This window comes from Artibeus jamaicensis, unplaced genomic scaffold, assembly GCF_021234435.1.
Source record: "Artibeus jamaicensis isolate MK-2021 breed Jamaican fruit bat unplaced genomic scaffold, CSHL_Jam_final contig_490, whole genome shotgun sequence".
In the NCBI taxonomy this organism is placed as follows: Eukaryota; Metazoa; Chordata; class Mammalia; order Chiroptera; family Phyllostomidae; genus Artibeus; species Artibeus jamaicensis.
This window is the reverse complement of record NW_026521861.1, coordinates 19,734,281-19,754,082: the sequence shown is the minus strand read 5'-3', so window position 1 is coordinate 19,754,082 and position 19,802 is coordinate 19,734,281. Positions and strand designations below refer to the sequence as shown.

At 55.5% G+C, this 19,802-nt stretch overlaps 1 protein-coding gene across 2 annotated transcripts in view; it reads right to left on the bottom strand.

Moving 5' to 3' along the window:
• DOCK1 (dedicator of cytokinesis 1) overlaps nt 1-19,802 on the bottom strand; it is a 364,555-nt gene that overhangs the window by 326,056 nt on the left and 18,697 nt on the right. The window lies entirely within an intron of this gene.

Sequence of the window (19,802 nt, the reverse complement as noted above, 5' to 3'; positions counted from 1 at the left end):
TGCACGATCCCGTGGCACTGGTCACAGTCAAACGCTGTGCTACCAGCACGACTGTCAATTTCCAAAACTGCCTCATCCCTCCAAACGGAAACCCCGGCGACCCACTAAGCAACCACTGCCCACGGGTCCCACCCCCAGCCCCTGACAACCCAGCCGACTTCCTGTCTCTCTGGATTGGACGGCTCCAGCCACCTGATATCAATGGGATCACAATATTGGCACTTTGTGTCTGGCTTCTCCCACTTTGCTTAACGTTTTCAAGGTTTATATACGTTGTACCTGATTTTAGGACTGTATTCTTTTTGTGGCTTAATAACACATAATAGGAAGAAAACTGAGGATACTGTTAACATTTTAATTGTCACTTCATATACTATCTTATATTCTCATTAATAGACTTTTTCCATTAGATGACTTCTTCCTAACAATGAATCAATCACACATGGACTGAAAACTTTTAGGAAACCAAACTAGTTTTTAAAAAATAAAAAGACAATCCATTGAATAGGAGAACATATTTGCCAATACATCCGATAAGGGGTTAATATCCAAAATTTATAAAGAACTTATAAAACTCAACACCAGAAAAACAAATAATCCAATTAAAAAATAGGCAAGGGTCTGAACAGACACTTCTCCAAGGAGGACACACAGGCGGCCGGCAAACATGAAATGATGTTCAACACCACTAACCAGCAGAGAGATGCAAATTAAAACCCGTGAGGTATCACCTCACACTGGTCAGAATGGCCGTCATCAATAAATCAACAAACAGCAAGTGCTGGCGAGGCTGTGGAGAAAGGGGGGCCCTAGTCACCGCTGGTGGGACTGCAGACTGGTGCGGACACTGTGGAAAGCGGTCTGGTGAAGCCTCAAAAAAATTAAAAATGGGTCTGCCTTTCAATCCAGCAATCCCACTTCTGGGAATATATCTGAAGAATTCCAAAACACTAATTCAAAAGAACATAAGCACCCCTATGTCTATTGCAGCGTTATTTACAATCACCAGGATCTCGAAGCAGCCCAAGTGCCCATCAGTAAATGAGTGGATAAAACAACTATGGGACATTTACACAATGGAATTCTACTCAGCCATAAAAAAGAAGAAAATTTTACCCTTTGTGACAGTATGGATGGACCTGAAGAAAACTGCGCTACGTCAAACAAGCCAGTCAGAGAAGGACAAGTACTGTATGACCTCACTCGCACGTGGAATCTAATGAACAAACTGAACTAACCAGCAGAACAGAGAGAAACTCAGAGAGAGGAGGAGGACAGCTATGGCGGAGGGCGGGGTAGGAGGTGGAGGGACCAAGCAAAATGGAAACGGGACTCGAGGACATGGAGGACAGGGTGGCGACCGCAGTGGGCGGGGGGATAAGCAGCATAAATGGTGATCGGACAAATACAATAAGTACATAAAACTAACGTCTTAAAAAATCATATAAGCAATGCTGCTGACATTAAGCCAAAAAGCCGTTAGAATCAAATAGGCAAAAATGCGTCCGGCATTAAGAAGAAATCCTTAACGCTGGCAACCCCCGACAAGCCTCTGAAATCCCCAGTCCTACCCTGACATAAATCCGTTCGTTTCCACTCGTCCTAGGTCGGCGCCTAGCCAAGGGACGCCATCAAATTCAGACCACACTCTGCTCAAACATGATAGGTAAAGTAATTGTCACTTTAGAAAGTGTCGGAGCCCCCAAATTGTTTAATTAGCCTATTCTCAATTTGTAAAAAAAAAAAACTACAGAGATACAGTGATGTTGCTCCTTCCCGAAGGAGTCCACCCAAAATGATCTCATGTTCTACAGAAAACTCACCTCCCAATGCCTCATCAATTTCTGTCCATCCATCCTCAACATCCTGCCAGACAAGGCCACCCTGAAGGGGCACCTTTGCCACGCCCATCTCTAAAATTCTCCTTGATCACATCATGTGCCAACTCTCCTGACAACCATGGTGGGCCGTCCGGCCCCCTCACCTTACCCCTGACCTTCCCTCTCGCCACACACTCCTAGGCCCTGGTCCTGCTTCATCCTGAAAGAAAGAAGCCAGCTCACCCCACACCTGCCTGCACTGGCGCATCCTCCCCTCGCCACGTGGCCCGTCCGCCCCGAGTACCACCTCTTCCGGAAAGCCACGCCCAGGTACGTGGGCTCTGCCGACCCCCTTCCTCAGCATCTGCAGCACCGGAGCACCCCCACTGCCCGCTGCCGGCTCTGGGACTGAGCCCCCAACTGGGATGGCAGCCTGGACGCCCGGCCCCAGAAGCCTCCCTGGTGTCTCATTCAGGGACAGTGTGCAGGGAAACGCCTCCACCCGTGAAGCCCTGGTGACCTCGGCACACGACCCACCCTCTCTGTGGTCCCCACCCCCGTCTGCAAGAGGTGCTGCTGATACCTGCACCTCATGGGACTGTGTGTGCTTTTCGTGTCTCAAGACAGCGCTGCTGACGGACCTGGCAACTCGACGCAGCGGGGGCAGACGGGGAACTCTCAGAAGGCAAAGGCTCGGGTGGCGGTCGGGACGCCCTGTCTGTACAGCCGTGAGGACGCCTACGGCCACCAGAAACCCGAAGATGCCAGGGCGAGCACACTGTCCTGTGTTCGCAGGGTCCTAACACGTCAACAGCCGTAGTTAGAAAAATCCACTTTCCCAAGTGTTTTCCTGTATTTTCACAAAAATTTAATGACCTCAACTAACCTAAATGGTCATTAGCAGTCATTTAAGTTTATGTCGCATTTTAGGGGGAACCATTAGCACGAACTGGCGGCAGGAGGCTCTGGGAGCTGCGAGCACACGCTGGCCGCCCCCGGTTCGGCACGCCCGTATTCCCAGGCCCTGGAGAACCGTGAATGCGTCCCTCACAGTTGCTACCAGCCTCCCTGCCAGCGTACCAGCTCTGTTACAGATGTGGAAAAATTAAACACGTCAAAACCGATAAAAAATAACAGCGCAAACACGCCCACTGCAAACGCACTCAGGCCCTCGAGGCTCGTAAGGCAAACACACCAGACAGCCCTCCAGCTCCGGCCTCTCCCTCCCTGAAGCAGGCGGGCAAATGCAGGGGAGGGCATCTCCGCCGTGACCGTGGACTTCAAATTTCACAATGAAATGAGCTTTAAAGACCCTGACTTCACGGGTGAAGGGAGCGAGGGCCTCCGGAGGGCATGCACACAGCCCCAAAGGACACAGCAGAGCTGAGGGGGCCAATGGCTGCCCAGCCCCCAGCCCTCGGTCCCTCTTACAGGCGCTGCCTAAGCACCCCTACATCAAAACCAAAATCAAAGACTCATCGTGAGAATATTAAATGAGGGAGCAGGAGGGAGGAAGGGAGGTAGACAGAACCGCAGCCCCCAGAGTCACCCGCAACCGAACCCCAGACAATGCTGGAACGATGGCACTTGACAGGCAGGTGCCATCAGGTCAAGGTCCTAAGATGGGGGCACTAGTAACCCTAAGTTGCCCGTGTGGGCCCAGCGTAGTCACGAGGCTCCTCATGAGAAGAGACGGGGGTCAGAGTCGGAGAGGAGATGGGAGGGCAGCGGCCGAAGTCACAGGGAGCCAGGACAGGCTGTGAGCCGAGGGACGTGGGCCCCCCGGAGGCTGGCGAAGGCGAGGTCCGGGACTCGGCCCTGGAGCCGCCAGAGGGCACCCGCCCTGCCCGCACCTTGAGCTCAGGGCTCCTGGACGCCGGGACTGCGAGTCTGCACATCTGTGCTGCCTGGAGTCCCCGAGGTGGTGGGTTTCTGCTACAGCAGCGCCAGGAAGCTCACGCGGGGAAGTGCGTGAAAAACCACGTGGACACGGCGTTCCGTGGTTTACTTCCTCCCTGCCTGACAGCTGGAGCAGGTCCCCGGGGCACACACCTCAATCTGACAGGTCTGTGGCGGACGTCCCCCCACCTTTGGGTGACAGAAACACGAGGAAAACTCAGTAAACTTTTCTCCGATAAACCCAAAGGTATTCAGTGCAAAAGGCTACCGCTCATTCTGAGTATCTGCTCCTTGCCAAGCGGCCCCTTGATGGGGAGTGAGCGCAGGGGCGCAGAAGGGTCCTCCCCTTCACAAAGGATGGTGAAGACGGACAGCACCTGGGTTTCAGACGTCTTTTCCTAGCAGAATTACCATGATGGCAGCCTCACTGCCAGTCACTTGATCTGTCTTCTTTATTTTTTCTGATGGGTTATGACCCAAGAACAGCTCCACCAGAGAACGTGGTCACCGCAGGTCCAGCCACATCTTTGGAGAGAGCGGCATTCACCGCCCCCCACCGAGGTCTGGTGGGCTGTAGGTCTCACGTATTCCTCCTCCTCCGACTCATCATCTGTCCTGACAGCCTGGCTAGAGACGGCGGATGGTGTACACACACACAGGCCTGAGTCTCTCCATCCTGGACTGCAGGGTCCATCCCGGTAGAAGCTTGACTTGTTGCCCAGGGGAAATGAAATGGGAGCCCTGGCTGGTGTGGCTCAGTGGAGCGAGTGCCCACCTGCAAACCAAACGGTCGCCCGTTCGATTCCCAGTCAGGGCACATGCCTGGGCTGCAGGTGAGGTCCCCAGTAGGGGGTGCGTGAGAGGCAACCACACACTGATGCTTCTCTCCCTCCCTTCTCCTTTCTCTAAATATAACTAAAACAAAATCATTTTTTAAAAAATGAAACAGGAGAGGGTATAGAGATAGGCCGGTGAGAAGGCTCTTCCTCAGGACTGTGTCTCTGTGTTTCCGGAAGGGCCAGCAGCGGCCCAGAGAGAGGAGGGCTTCCGTTGGCCCCCACGTCATAACAACAGTGTGGATGCTATGAAGGAAGCTGGGGCAATGGTGGTGTGATGTCAGGATTCCATGAATGATGTAATGATGATGACGATGGTGATGGTGGTGATGAGGACGATGATGGTCAATGGTCATGGTGATAGGATGATGGTGGTGATGATGGTGGTGATGGGGACGGTGATGATGATGGTAATGACGGTGAAAATAGTGATGATGGTGATGGTCCTGTGATACTGGCTGGCACTCACTGAGTGTGTTCTGTGGGTTAGGCATTGAGGTACGTGCTTTACACGCTCAGACTAATTTAACCCTCATGACAGCCCCGTGAGTGGGTATAGAACTTTCCCACTCCCTCATCGGGGGCTGCGTTCCAGCAGCGAGGAGGCGGAACACATGTGAGCAGCCGGTGGAGCGGCGGGACACGGCCCGAGGCCGGCAGGCTCCAGGGCCGCAGGGAAAGCCCTACACAGTCCTGTCCTCAGCTCTTGGCCCGAGTCTCTGGGTCGCAGACTGACCGCCCTCCCTTCCTCTCTCTGCTGGCAAATGACAAGACCCAGCTCGGAGTCCCCTGGCAGGCACGCCGGTGTGTACGCGGCCGAAGCCCGCCAATGTCCGTCTAAAGCAGGGTACTCACAGACCGCTCGTTCCTCACACAGAAGAACGAGTTGGGGTGATTCCAGAAATGCCAGGTTGGTTTAACATCCGGGAGCTGATCAGCGTAATTCACCACATTAACAGAGTAAAAAAAAAATATTGAAGAATTACATGATCATGCCAACTGGTACAGAAAAAGGATCTGAGGAAAGATCACTGCATTCGGAAAAAACAATAAAACCTACTGAACTGCTCTGACATCAGGGAAACCCACAGCGAGCCATCGCCCGTCTGACGGGTCCCGCGGACAGGAAGCGTGACTTGCTCAGGGTGGCCCAGTGGACTCGGCAGCCCTGGGACTCTGTGGTGTCCTGTCCCCCCCACTGCCCCAACCACCGCACTCTGCCTGGCCAGAGTCGTCACCCTCTCTCACTGGGAGGAAAAAGAACACTGCGGCCGGTCTCCCAGCCACTCTGTATCAACTGTGTAAACTCTCTTCTCTCCATCCCCAGGGCCGCCGTCCTTATGTCTCCCTCTGAAACCCGGCGCTGCCGCAGTGGACAAGTTCCCCCACACAGCATCTAAAGCGCTCTGAGATCTGACTTCAGCCCACCTCCCCCCAACCCCCAGGCAGGCCTGTGAAGGCCCCTCCTCCCGCAGCTCTGAAGAGCCCCACCAGTGTGCAGGGCCTGCCTTTCAGTTCGCGTCCTTCTCCAGATCCTCACTGAACTATTCCTCCCCACACTGAAAGCAAGTCCCTGCGTGCCTGAATTAATTGCTTGCTGCTGACCTTTCCTATCAGCTCCATGGCATTCCACAGCCTTGGAGAGTTGCTTATCTCCAAGTCCCTCTAGAACAAACTCCTTGGAGGACACAAATATTTATTAATCACTGGGTTTTCCACAGTAGCTAACACCGTGCCTTGCAGGCGTTCAATAAAAATGCACTGAATGTAACCGGATCACAAAATATCCCTCTCCTTGGGAAAGCAGGCAAAAACTGAATCGTTTGTTCTTCTTCAAAATGATCTCGCCCTTTACAGAAAGATCTGTAAAGGAGGCCAGACGCACTTAGTCCATAAAAGAGAGAGACAGGATCTCCAGGTTCCGGCTGGGTCTCGTCCCTGTAATGAGTTAATCTGCCACAGGCCTCCGAACAGCACCCAAGGCCTGACCACACCCCACTCCCGGAAATCTGCCCAACTCAGCCTCCTACCCACAGCCTGTCCTCCTGAAACGTGCCTTCAGGATTTCCGGAGTAATTTCAGAGTTATTAATTTTTGAACAAGTCAGCGTGCGAAAATTAATCGCCCTGTTTGGGATCTCCGTTCCTCCGTCCTGCCTTCCGTAGCCAACAAGTGCTCGGCAGCACACGTCTCCCGGGCTGGGACGACCCGGGCTGTGCCCTTCAGGAGGGGGGGCCGGGGCCTGTCTGTGCGGCTCGGGGCTCCAGCCGAAAGGGCTGCCCATCTGCTGTTCTCGTGTTTCACAAACCCTGCACATGTTTATCCAGTCTGAGCCAGAAACACGCTCGGGAGCTCCCGAGCCCGTCGGCCTCCTGCTCTGGCCCACCACGGAGCTGGCGCTGGGGTCGGAGAGGCAAGCAAAGCACAGAGCAGCCCCAGGGAGCCACGTGCGCCCACAGCCTGGTCTCTGAGGAATGACCGGGCTGGACGCGGTCGGGAAACACAATGCAGAACAAATCAGGTGGTGAGCACCCCTTCCGGATACGCGGCCAAAAGAACTGAGAGCAGGGACGTGAACAGGTGTTTGTACAGCCTTGTCCCCAGCAGCATTATTCACAGAGTAACAGTGTTTCCACTGGAGAGTGGAAACAGCCCAAGTGCCCCTGGACAGATGAATGACACAGGCCGCAAAACACGGCCTGTGCACACCATGGAAAACTACTCCGCCTTAGAGGGGAAGAAATCCTGACCCTTTTCACCTTGAAGACATGATACTAGATAAGCCAGACGCAAAAAGCCAGTTACTGTGTAATTCCATGAATAACAGCCACGTTCACGGAGACAGGAAGCAGGCTGGAGACTCCGAGGGCTGGGGGCGGGGCGACGGATGCGAAGCTCGTATTTAACGGCTGGAGAGTTTCTGTGGGGGACGAGGAATGATCTCTGGAGATGGCCGTTGCCGGTGGCTGCACAACCATGTGAAGGTCAAGGGCACAGAACTGGCACTCAATGATGGTTAAATGGTCGATTTACACGTTGTCTGTCTGACCATAATAATAAAAAAGATACGAAGAATAAAAGGAAAGGCTGGCAAAGTAAATGAGGCCAGTTCCCTGCGGACTGGGCACCCCCTTTCCTGGCTGTGCAATACTCAGTGGTTCCGCATGCAAACTCCTCCAAGGTTAAGCTTCCCTTACCTGGTCCAGCACCCCAGGTCCACCCAGAAGCAGCCAGGGGGCGCTAGGGGTGGCGGGCTCAAGGCCGAAGAGCACCTCTGGTACCATGAATTCCCCCATTTCTAACAAGGGTCCCACTTCCAAATCCACACAGTGACTTCTGCCGCGCCCCTCACTTTCTGTCTAAGGAGCACAGAGATGGCGTCCCTGCCAATGAAGCCCCCGAGGCAGGACTTCAAGCAACATTTGGAGGTAAGAACCAAGGAACTCATCTGAATCATTAAAGGCCAGGAGCAGGGCATAGTAAGATATGTAACCATCACCTGTTACTCAATATTCTTTGTGCCTTTCGGATGGAAACATGTTGGAGGGATGGGGGAGATAGGAGTGTGAAAAGAAATCTACAAAAGTCTTTCATCAAATTCTAATTGAAGTGATAGACACGACTCAAAGATACTTTAATATCTTTCTTCAGAATACAACACTGCCCTATGCCTGCCTTAAGCACAGCTGGCCGGCCACTGTCTCATTTCCATCTAGTGCGGAAGGCCCCAGTGCCCAAAGCACGTGGGATTCGCAGGACATGCACCGGGCTGTGCAGGAATGGTGGCTTTAGTTTTAAAACCAAAACGCAACAGGAAAAACGAGACTCCGTGTTCGACACTTTTGACCCTCACAAAGTTGGTGCAGGGGGAGAAAGCCATCTGCCTCATTGCTGACAGTCTCTGCAAATCCTCCCGCAAATAAGAAAAGTCTTAGCTGACCTGAAAATTATCTGTTTTTGCATCTACTTTTGTTCAGCAGCAGAGAGGTGTCAGGACGAGATAGAGGAGAGATTTCATCTCTTTAATCATCTTTCTCAAGGCAGAAAGGCTATTGCAATCGAGGAAAAAAGACACTAGGGAAATAGCCAGAACCCCAGCCCCCACCCAGGCCAGGGGCCCTTCACCCTGACCTTGGAGGCTGGGCCAGCAAACCCCACCGGCTCAGGACAGCAGAAGTGGCTCTGCAGGTGGGAGTGGCAGACCTGCAGCCACCTGGGGTGCAAGTTCAGGGGACTCTGCACACAGGGGCCGCCCCAGTGAGGCCCCAGTGAGGCCCGGGGGCAGCCATGGCCTGCTGACTGTCTGCTGTAAACAAGGCCAGGACCTGCGACACCCAGCACTGGTCCGACAGGTTCTGCCCGAAGGACTCAGTGACAGCAGACGCAGGCCTGAGAGCCCAAGGAAGGGAGGCAAGCCAGGTCCGCGGGGACACACAGGAGAAGACAGAGAAGAAGGCACAGGCCGAGACCCCCTTTGCTGTGATACTAAACGATAAGGTCCCTTTATCTCGGCCCCCAGTGCCTCTCACTGGGCTGCAGCGGAAGTCTCAGGGGTTTGTCCTATGGAATCAAGGCCGCTCTCTCTCCTCCTTTCCAACCATCCACTTTAATCTAAACAGCCACTAGCGAAGAGAGGGAAGGACAAAGCAAAATATGTAAATTCGGTTTCCTTAATGACAAAGAAAACAATGACATATATACAAAATTCACAACTAAAGCGAGCCATCAACCCAGGGGAAGGCTCTGTCATTATGTAAAGTAAGCAGAGGAGTCCCCAGGCCAGGGCACCCCAGAGCCACCACCCACATCCCTCCCATTCCAGGCCCAGCGCCCACCCACACTTGTGTGTGGAAATCCCTTTCTTCCCCGCCTTCACCTGGTCCAGTGCCCCGCAGCACCTGTTGCCTGTACGGAAACCTGCCCCCATCACTCCCACCCCACAAGGGAGCTGAGCAATCATTTAAACCCAAAACCCAAGAGGCAGGTGGCCCAGGTCTTGGCCCCATCAGGACCTCAGCTCCCTCCTTCCGGGCTGTGCTGGGACGGCCTCTCCTCCCACCTCCGGCTTCCCCCTGCAGAAGTGGAACTGTCCCTGCTCCCATGAACCACGTCTGGGCTGGGCCCATACTGCGACCTCCCGGTTTTGCCTCCCCGTCGGGGACCAGAGGGCTGTGTCTGGGCTGCCCAAGAGGGAGGCACGTTAGCAGTTAGCACCCAGATTGCACAATCACGTCTGAACAGGCTCCCTCCCAGGGCCGCTCCCCCGAGGGCGTTCCCAGGAAGCTGGGGCTGCCCTGTGAGAGGGGCGTGGGCTGGCCCTGATCTGGCCCTGATCTTAGGCCGCTTCCAGACCTCCCCGTGTGCAGGCCCCGCCAGCTGTGAGCACCTCCCGTTTGTTCTTGCAGAACCGACGACCCTGTTGCGGGTCAGCTCAGCAAGTAAAAGCAAAGAGAGCTCAGGAGGCGGCAAGTGTGCAGGTGCCCTGGGTAGGACCCTTGGCACCTGCTGCCCGGGTGAAAGTGTGCTTTGCTCCTGGGCCTGTGGTTGGCCCTCGAGGACACGCCCCCCAGCGAGACTGTCAGACTGAGGTACAGACGTCCTCTCTGCCAGCCAAGTCTGGTCTTGCGTTTCTAGGGTGACAGAGACCCAAACAAAACTGCACTGTTTTCCAGCGGACTGAGGACTCCAGTCACACTTCCGTCGCCTTGATCGTCTATATCGATGTGCTCTATGACTGCCTCAGTCAGTGTCCCTGCAGGGGCCAGGCTCTGTCGGGCATGGATGCAAAGGTGGAGAAGACACGGGGCAGGTGTAAGTGGCATCGGGGAGCCCAGAGGTTGCAGGGACACAGCCCCCTGCGTGTTTAGAGGAGCTGCTCATGGACCAGACGCTGGTGGAGGGAGACCCATCCTCGGGCTCCACTTGATAAATATTCACCGGGCTCCTCCTCCATGGAGGGCAGCGCACTCAGTAGCTCCCCAGGGTGGGCCGAGGGAGTCGGGCCCTGCCTGCCTGTCCACTGCTCATGGGCCCTGCTGCCCAGACCAAGGCCTGCTGGAGCTGCCTTGGGTGTCTTCCCTTGAGGTCGCTGACCCCACCACGGCCAGACTGTCCGGCTCCTGAGCACGGCTGGGCGTCCACGTTAACACCCGGCGCCCCCGGGGAAGCATCGATGCCCAGCAGAAGTGGCTGCAGGATTTTCTGGGCCCAATGCAAATAAATACAAAGTCCCTCGTTCATAAATTATTTCAGTTTTCAAAACAACCAGGATGGCTACCACCCCCCTCCAAACAGACAAAAATAACGGGTGTCAGTGCGGATGTAGAAAAACTCGAATACTTGTGCATGGCTGGTGCAAGGTGAAACGGTGTGGCTGCCGCGGAAAACTGTCTGCCAGCTCCTGGGAAATCGACGTGTAACGACGACTCAACCCAGCACGTCCAGCCACGGGTACAGACCCCAAAGCACTGACGGCTGGAACTCAACCAGGTCACTGCGCGGCCTGCTCCCAGCCGCACGACTGACCACGGCCAGAGGGTGGGGCAACCCGGGTCGGAGTCCCCATCAGCAGATGACGGGGGAACAGAACATGCTTCACACACACAATAAAACTCTATTTGGGCCTAGAAGGGAATGAGGTTCTGACACATGCCACAGCATGGACGTCACACCAAATGAAATCAGCAGTCGCAAGAAGGACAGATCCAACCACCTTGGGACAGAACAGAGAATGGTGGTTTCCGGGGACTGGCAGAGCAGGGAAGGAAGACCTGGTGTCTAATGGGCACGGAGCTTTGGTTCTGCAAGATGGAGAAGCTCTGCAGGGGGGTGGCAGTCACAATCGTGCAATGACGACAAGGCATTTAGTGCCACCCAACTAACTGAGCACCCAAAACAGCCAGAGCTGGGCAGTCTGTGTTCTGTCTGTTTTACCATGATAACGAGAGAGAGAGAGAGAGAGAGAGAGAGAGAGAGAGCACGGCACAGGCTGGCTCATCAGCTGCGGCTCCAGGAGGCGTCCCCTCCCCAGCACAAGGGCCCCGTTCTGCAAGGACAGTGCTTCCCCAGAAGGGCTCTGCGGGCCTGAGGAGCTGTGTTATATTTCCATAGTCACTTCAGCTGACTATAAAAATACAGCATCACATAATAAAATTGCTTTTGCACTGTGGTAGAAATACTTAGCAAGAGATGAAAAATACTTAGCAAGAGGCTATAAAAGCCCATTTGCTTGCTTATAGAGTTGCTATTGAACAGGACAAAAGCAGAAGATGATAAAGGGGGGCAGGATGGATTCTACCCCAGAAAACACACGCCAGTGTGCCCGCCATGATACTCTGCAGACAGGCCCAGTGAGGTAATTTTTTTTAAGACACTGAGCAAAATCAACCACCTCTCTGCTACTTGTTCCTCCGTTCATCTTCAACATGTAAAACTCTGTCAGATTTGATATCAGAAAACACTCATTTCCCTGCGATTCCCTGTGGCTCCATCTGACTCACCCACAGCACACACCAGACATGGCTGTGGCTGACCACCAAGACTCCACAGCGCCCTACAGTCCCGACACACACAGAAAATCGCTTCCCCCACCGAAACCGTTTCCCACCCACAAATGAGGGATATCCTACTCGCACTGTCCCCAGGGGACCTATGCCCCCCAGGCATTCGGTGAGGAAAGAGGGTGCTCACCATCACCACCATCATCACTGCCACCGCCAAAAGTCACAGTACCACTACTACACAACCATCATCATTACAACCACCATCACCACCACCACCAATACCATCATCATCACAACCACCATCACCACCACCACCAACAATACCATCATCATCACAACCACCATCATCACCACCACCAATACCATCATCATCACAACCACCATCACCACCCACACTATCAACACAGACATCACCACCACCAACAACAATGTCACCATCATCACCACAATCACCACCATTATCACTGTCTCTGCCATCACCACCATGATCTACCACCAATAACACTGCTATACCACTAATACCTTCACTGCCACCACCATCATCAGTATCATCACCATCACCCACAACACCACCAACATCATCATCATCACAACCACCATCACCACCCACAACATCATCAACACAGCCATCACCACCACCAACACTGCCGTCATTGCCACTATCACCACCGTTATCACTGTCTCCACCATCACCAGCACCACCATGATCTACCACCACCAACACCAGAACTACCAATGATAACAGAATCATCGCCATCACCCACACCACCACCAAAACTACCACCAACACCAATGCACCTCCACCAACACAACCATCATCACCACCATCACCACCACATCATCGTTACTACCCAGCCATCACCACCATCACCATGGCAATAAGCCCACTAACTGTCACTCTTCACTTACTAAGACCACACAGTGCATTTCCATCGCATTTCCTCATTTGTCCCACACTAGCCCTATGACACAGGTACTAATAACAACCCTGTTTCTGCACATGAGCTCGGAGCAAAAGGGGGGCCCCCCCCATGGGTGTCAGGTGACCTCTGGCTGGAGAACCGCCTCCCTGGCTGCTCTGCGCCTGGCAAACAAAGAGCGACTATGCTGCCGCCTCCCAGATGAGGGCTCCTTCAGAGCCGGCCCCCCCTCTGCTGCACGGGGCTGTGCCAACTAGGGATGGTGTCAAAGGCCCCCATCCCACACTCCAGGAAGCCCCTGAGAAATCATGAAAGAGCACTCCCATTAATCCCAGGCGTGTGGGAACCCCAGTCCAGAGGGGAAGCTGCCCTTCCACGTCCCAGCTGCCTCAGCTCCCCGGCAAGCAGGTGCTCGCCAGACCTCGAAGACCATCGGTCATGCAGGCCGGCCGAGGAGGAGCACGTATCGGGCAAGGTCCCAGGTGAGCGCGGAGGGGCAGGCGGAGACTAACGAGACGATATTCCTGCCCTGAGAGCTCACAACCGGCCCCCGCAACACCGAAAATGGAGGTGAGGCAGGTCCACACACCCTGTGACTGAATGGGAGCCAGGTCTCCAAAGAACACCACCAGTAAAATCTGGAACGAGGGCGACCTCAGCCACGAATAGTCCCCGATCTGGGCATCTTGGATTATCTAATATGATTACCAAAGAACCTCAAAGGCAGTCATGACCATTGTCTCCCCACTTCACAGGTGAACAAACTGAGGCTTGGAGATGTGCCACTGCCCGCTCAAAGTCTCAGGTTCAGGGGCCAGGGAAGGTCGGGTTTTGGAGCCGAGCGCCTGACCCGGCGCACCCCTTGCTGCAGAGCACCAGGCAGCGGGACGAATCTCTTCCTGCCTTGGCTTCTCTCCCCCTGGCACTCCCTGAAGAGCTCTTATAAAACCAGGCGGAAAGATGTCAAAGCCAAAGTCACACAAAATACCATGTGACATCACACAAGGGCTGTCACAAGCAAACTTGTCTCCAAGCCCTGTTTAGGTAAAATGCTCCCCAGTTACCCTTTGCCCCCAAGATCCTTCCAGTGTCCGTCCAGCTCCTCCATGTTCCCGTCCAATGTGAATCCATGGATATGGCAGGTAAAGGACACCCGCTGCCCCCTCGCTCTGGTCACAGAGAGATCCAGCCCTGTCCTGGCTCTGCCCGGCTCCTCTACCCTGACACAGGAGCTACCAACACTCGGGGACAGAGGAGCGGCGCAAGGTCGGACCCCGTCGTTGGAACTGCCCTCACCCAGCGGCCTCCAACGGCACCCACATGCAGCTGGGCAGGTTGCTGACCACACAGTGTGTCCAAAGGGCCAAGTAGGGGCTGAGCGCCAGCCCCCTCCCCTCCATCTGTGAGCCAAGCAGAATGTCTGCTCCAAGGGGCCACCTTTCTGCAATTCAGGAAGGCACTGTGTGGCTGCCACCTCCCTCCCCAGGGACAGAGCAGCAGGAGAAGAGCAGTGAGGTCTGTTAACCTCAGGTCCCCAGGGCACAGCACCCAGGACACATGCAACAAACATCTTTAGAACTCAGCCCGGGACTGGCTAGCAGAAAAGGAGAAAGGGACCCCAGGTGCCAGGCAGGGAGCAAAGGGTGGGGCCCCGGACAAGGAAAGCGCTGCCTCCCTGGAGGACACAGAAGGTCGCCCGGAGTCCCAGGGCCAGGGGAAAGGGCAGGTATGAGGGGAGGGAGTTCTGGGCTGGGAGGGTGCGTGTAGGGGCAGGGCCCCGGTGACTGTCGAGGGAGCGGCCACCTGGCCTGCTGGCAAGCACTGTGCCTTAGGCACTGCCTGGGAGCTCTGCAGACCGGGCAGGGGACACAGCCCGCTGGCACTTGTCCCCCGCCTCCGAGGCGCACAAAGGGCTCCTTGTGAGGGAGAGGATGGAAAATCAAGCCCACAGGACCCGAGCTGCCCAGACACATGCCAGGAACGGGGAGCTCAGCTCAGGGTCCTTCGCAGCGGAGGAGCTGGACTTGGGAGTCGTGGGTTTCTGAAGCAGCTAAGACTGGGGATACGGGACCCCGGGTCCAGCGCGTAGCCTCAGATGCCCCCCATGGGGGTCCTCGCCCCCTCGTGACCCCGGAGGGCCCTCCTCACAGCACCGTCCCTGAGCCCCTGCGAACAGGAAAGGGTCAGCCCATGTACATGGACGCATATACATGGGTGCATGCGTGTGCAGTTTTATACGTAGTTTATATAAGTATGTACTTGTTTATGTTGTTTATGCTGGTTTTTCATACTTAAGAAACTCAGTGCCTTTTAGTTCTTAAGCTAAGGAAGGGAGTTGGAAATCCTTTAATCTTGTTACAGGAGCCACAGTGCCCCCTAGATGAACGAATTTACAGCCCCTCAACCCCCACCATCTCTTTTCAGAGCTGTGACGCCCCCAGGACCAGAGCACGCCAGGGCAAACTGTGTCCCACTCACACCCGGAGCCAGGGCTGCAGCTCCGGCAGCCGAGGAATCGGAGGGCCCCGCCCCTCGACTCTGCAGGGCTCTCAGGCTAAACTGGTGGGGAGGGGGGGCAGCGTGGGGCCGGCCTGGGGGCGTTTCCTGTAACGCCCAGCACCACTCTGTGCGCTTACCTCTCTCCTCACCCGAACTCTGCACAGGTGACCCGTGTGAAAGACACAGGCTTTCCAAACTTCTAGTAAAAATAACCTTACAAATCAACAGCCACAATTTTAAACACTAATGATGTGCTCCTATCCTACCACGCGAACCTGCACACTCCACATGGGTGAACCGCATGGTGCGTGAACAAGGTCTCAGCAAAGCTGTTTTTTGAAAAGCGGAGTTTGTGAGTGGACGTCCAGCAGGCGTCTGTCCCAGCCTGTCAGGTAGGCCACCAACCAGCAAACGCTGAGAAGGACTTTGGGGACCCAAGCCCTCAGGCTTTGTGAATCAGGCAACCAGGAGAGTCGGGGCTGCGTGGCTACAGCTCACTGCCCGTGTCAGCAAGATGCCGGAAGCGTCCATGGAAGTGCCTCCCACGGCCGACAGAACACGGGCTGCCAGCAGCAGAGACCAGACCAGCACAAGGACGGGAGGGGCGACTGCCCCCCAGGACTGGGGCCAGGACCCCGTTCGGAGGACCCGACTCAGCGCAGCGGGGCCAGGTTCACGTGCAGAGCCCCAGGGCCTTCCTGCTCCCGGAAAACCCGCACAAAGTGTAATCGACATGTGATCAACACGTGGCTATTCAAGAATGTGTGCCGCCCCCCACCCCCAAAAAATCTGCCCTTGAGGTGTGAGACTTCTCATTCTGGGTCATCTGTCTGACCCGTGGTGGAAGGGACGTCCCGGGGCCAACCTCGCTCTCTGTGCTGTGGGAGCAGGGACCTTTGGCACCTGAGCCTCAGCCACACCTTCCTGTGAGGCACAGGGGGTCCCCCGCACGGTGGGCAAGGGCAGAGGGCACCACACAGCAGGCAGGGGTGCAGTATGGGGAGGAGGGTTACAGGGACAGGCACCCACCCTGCTCCCCAGGCGGCCTTCGGCGCTGGCAGCCACCTTGCTGGGAACTGCCAGGGACGTTCCGCCCAGGACAACCGATGGCCAGGGGCCGGCTGATACAGAACACAGGAGGCCAGGCCCTGGCTCGGGGGGGACCACACCCGAGGGGCTCCTCACAACCGCATTCCTCTCACCCCCACCAGGTGCCCTGAGGGTTTACCCAGGTGGCCAGAGACCCCCCACCCCTCTCAGGTTCTGCTTTTAGGAACCAACACAGAAATGGGAATATTTCCAACAGAGGGAAATTCAATAAATCTCACAAAGGAAAATCTAACTTCTGCAGATCCCTGGGGCAAAGGGAAGTCACTCCATGGACTAAAGAAGTGAGGGGGGTCACCGGGGGAGGGAGAAAGAGTAATCTTTAAGACAAACCCAGAGAGGTTAAGTCACTTGTCAAGTCCCACAGCTTGGAAGCCCTGACAGGAAAGGAGGCCCCAACACCACACACACCCCAGCACCCCCCCAAAGTGCCCCGTCTGGTCCCCACCAGCCCGCCTGCGTCACAGGGGCAGTAAAACACCACCTGAAACCAGAGTGTGTCGATGACCAAGGCTGAAAAGCATCCGAGGCATTTCCCCTGCTCACTCCGCAGATCAGGAGTCGCAGTAACGCAGCCCGCAGGCCACTCTGGCAGGTCCAGCGGCACAAATCCACCGTCATCTCTCCAGAGTGGAACGGCAGGCGGCCTGGGTTCGGCGGCCCAGAGAACGCACAGTGCAGCTGTGAGGACAGGCAGAGCTCCTGGACCCACACGGCCAGGGCCCCCGAACACCCCAGGGAGACAGGGGCCTGGGATGTCAGGCCAGGAAGCATCTCCATCCGTCCACACCTGTCCCCCGCGAGGCATGACCGGTCCCCTTCGCCAAACGTTAACCCCGCTGTGCATGGTACTTCCTGACAGACAAACAGAATCCCACGACGGAGTCTTCTCTTCTTCCAAAGGGGCATCTCGCTTGCATCGGAGCGTCTGGGAAATGTGGGGGTGCCGCCCACACCTTTCCTGTGAGGGTCCCGCTGCAGTCACTGCAGCACGTGCAGGGCCCTGGGGTGGGCCCCCAGGAGTCACCAGGACATCACACAGGGGGGACACAGAGCTCAGGGCCTGGGGTGGACAGACCTCCAGAAGGCCGGCACGATGCCCACCCGGGTGGCTCAGGCCCCGTGTGGTCCCTCCCTTTGAACTTGGGCTCAACTGGGCGACCCACCTCTAGCCAACACCTTTTGGCAAGTGACTGGATGGTGCTTCTGTGACTGGGTTATAAGAGTGTCTGTCTGTCTGTCTCTCACACTGTTTGCTCATTTTAATGAAATCCAGCTGTTGTGGCATGAGCTGCCCTACAGTCAGGCCCATGTGGCAAGAAATTGGAGGTGCCTCTAGCTACTGCCCTGGGCGACTCTGCCCGGGGCCCTGCCCGGGCCTCCTGACCAAGGCAGGTCCCACCCCAGCCAGGCGAGCCCTTTGAGGACCTCAGCCCTAAGGGCAGCCTTGTGAGAGGGGCTGAAGAGGAAGGACCAGCGGAGCCACACTGAGATTCCCGACCCAGGACTGAGCCATTAAAGGTTAAAGGTGAGAGTCTTGTTGTCCTGCGTCACACAGCACCTGACAACTCGGCAGTGGTCAACTGGGGGAGCAGGGATTCTCCTCTTGATTGGTCAGCCTGACTCCTCACCTCTGCCCCAGGGCCCTGCCCCACAGCACACACCTTTGTCCAGCCCCGCCTCTGACTCCACCCACCCCGACCTGCTCAGGCTCCAACCTTAGGGGGTCAAAGTCATCCTGGTAAAGGACACTCCTCTGTCCGTCTCCTTCCCGGTCACTCCCTCCTCCCAGCCAGGTGTCTTCCCCAGGCCGGTCCCCCCGCTCTGAGTCTCTCAGGCTGATGTTCTCCGGGTTCTGAGACCCCCCGGCTACTTCTCACTCTTTGGATTCCTGCACAAGTCACCTGCACCAGCTTCCGTCCCCGACCTTCCTTGACTCCCCAGTCTAGAAGCTGTGCCCCAGTGGACCCAGCGGTCCACAGGTCTGTCCGTCTGCCCCCCGAGCGGTGGGCACTGCTCAGCAGAGGCCTCCAGAGTGTGGTCTTGCACGAAGCCCCGGCCCGCACAGAGTTGCCCTTCTACAGGACTCTCGCAGACACCACGGCACCAGGCGCTGGGGTGCGGGCCCCCCGCCCTCCCCCCACAGCCAGCGAGTCACAGCATCGTGTCACCGGTCCCCTGGCTATTCCTCAGGTCCACCGGCCTCTCCCAACTCTGCTGCCATCACCTGCACCACGTCTCGCCCAGAGAGCCGCCCCCTCATCTCCCCCCTGCCCTCCTTCCTCTTCGTCCTGCCCGGTCTCCCCACCACAACACTGGACGGCGGTCCTCTCCAGCTTTACACCCTTCAGGGACGAACTACTCACTGCTCTGCGGACAAAGTCGGACTCCTCTGTGAGGCTTCTGAAGACCCAGCTTAACTGCCCTGCTCCACCTAGGCCTTGGCTCCCCCCACTCACCCTTAGAATGATCTGGACCGAACTTCAAGGTCGCAGTGGCTCAGTCTGCCTCTGGACCTGCAGATACGTTTATGCTGCTCCTGCCTACCCTTCTTCACATCATGAATTCAACCCCTGGACGGGGAGCTCAGTTGGTTAGAGCATCATCCTGATATGCCAAGGCTCTGGGTTTGATCCCCAGTCAGGGCGCATACAAGAATCAACCAATAAATACGTAAGTAAGTGGAACAACAAATCAATGTTTCTCTCTCTCCACTCCTCTCTCTCTTTCTCACTTTAAAAGCCAATAAATAAAATTTAAAAAATTCATACCTACTCTTCAAACCACCTACTAAATGTCACTTCTTCCAGGAAGCCTTCCTTGATTGCCCTTTCTCGCTCCTAGCACTCACCACATTGAACCCAAGCTCCACCCAGCAACTGGCATTTTGTAGGCACACGGAGGTCAACTTGCCAAAGGGTCACCCAGCCAGCAAGTGACGGAGCTGGGGTTTATTTGATCCCTGCCGGTCTGGCTCCAGAGTCTGTGCTCCTAATCACAGAAAGATTAACTCTTCAACAAAAGCAAAGCAATGGGGTTCAAAGAACATATTAAACCTTTTGTTTGTTTGTTTTTACCAATCATTTCAAGAAAAAAAAAGGAAAGGAAATCAATGTGTTTTAGGATAGCAATTAAAATCACAAGTGCTCATGAAAACTGAAGGATCAATACTGAGGCTGTGAAACACATAACCTCTTTTAAGTGACTTCTGGAAAGAGG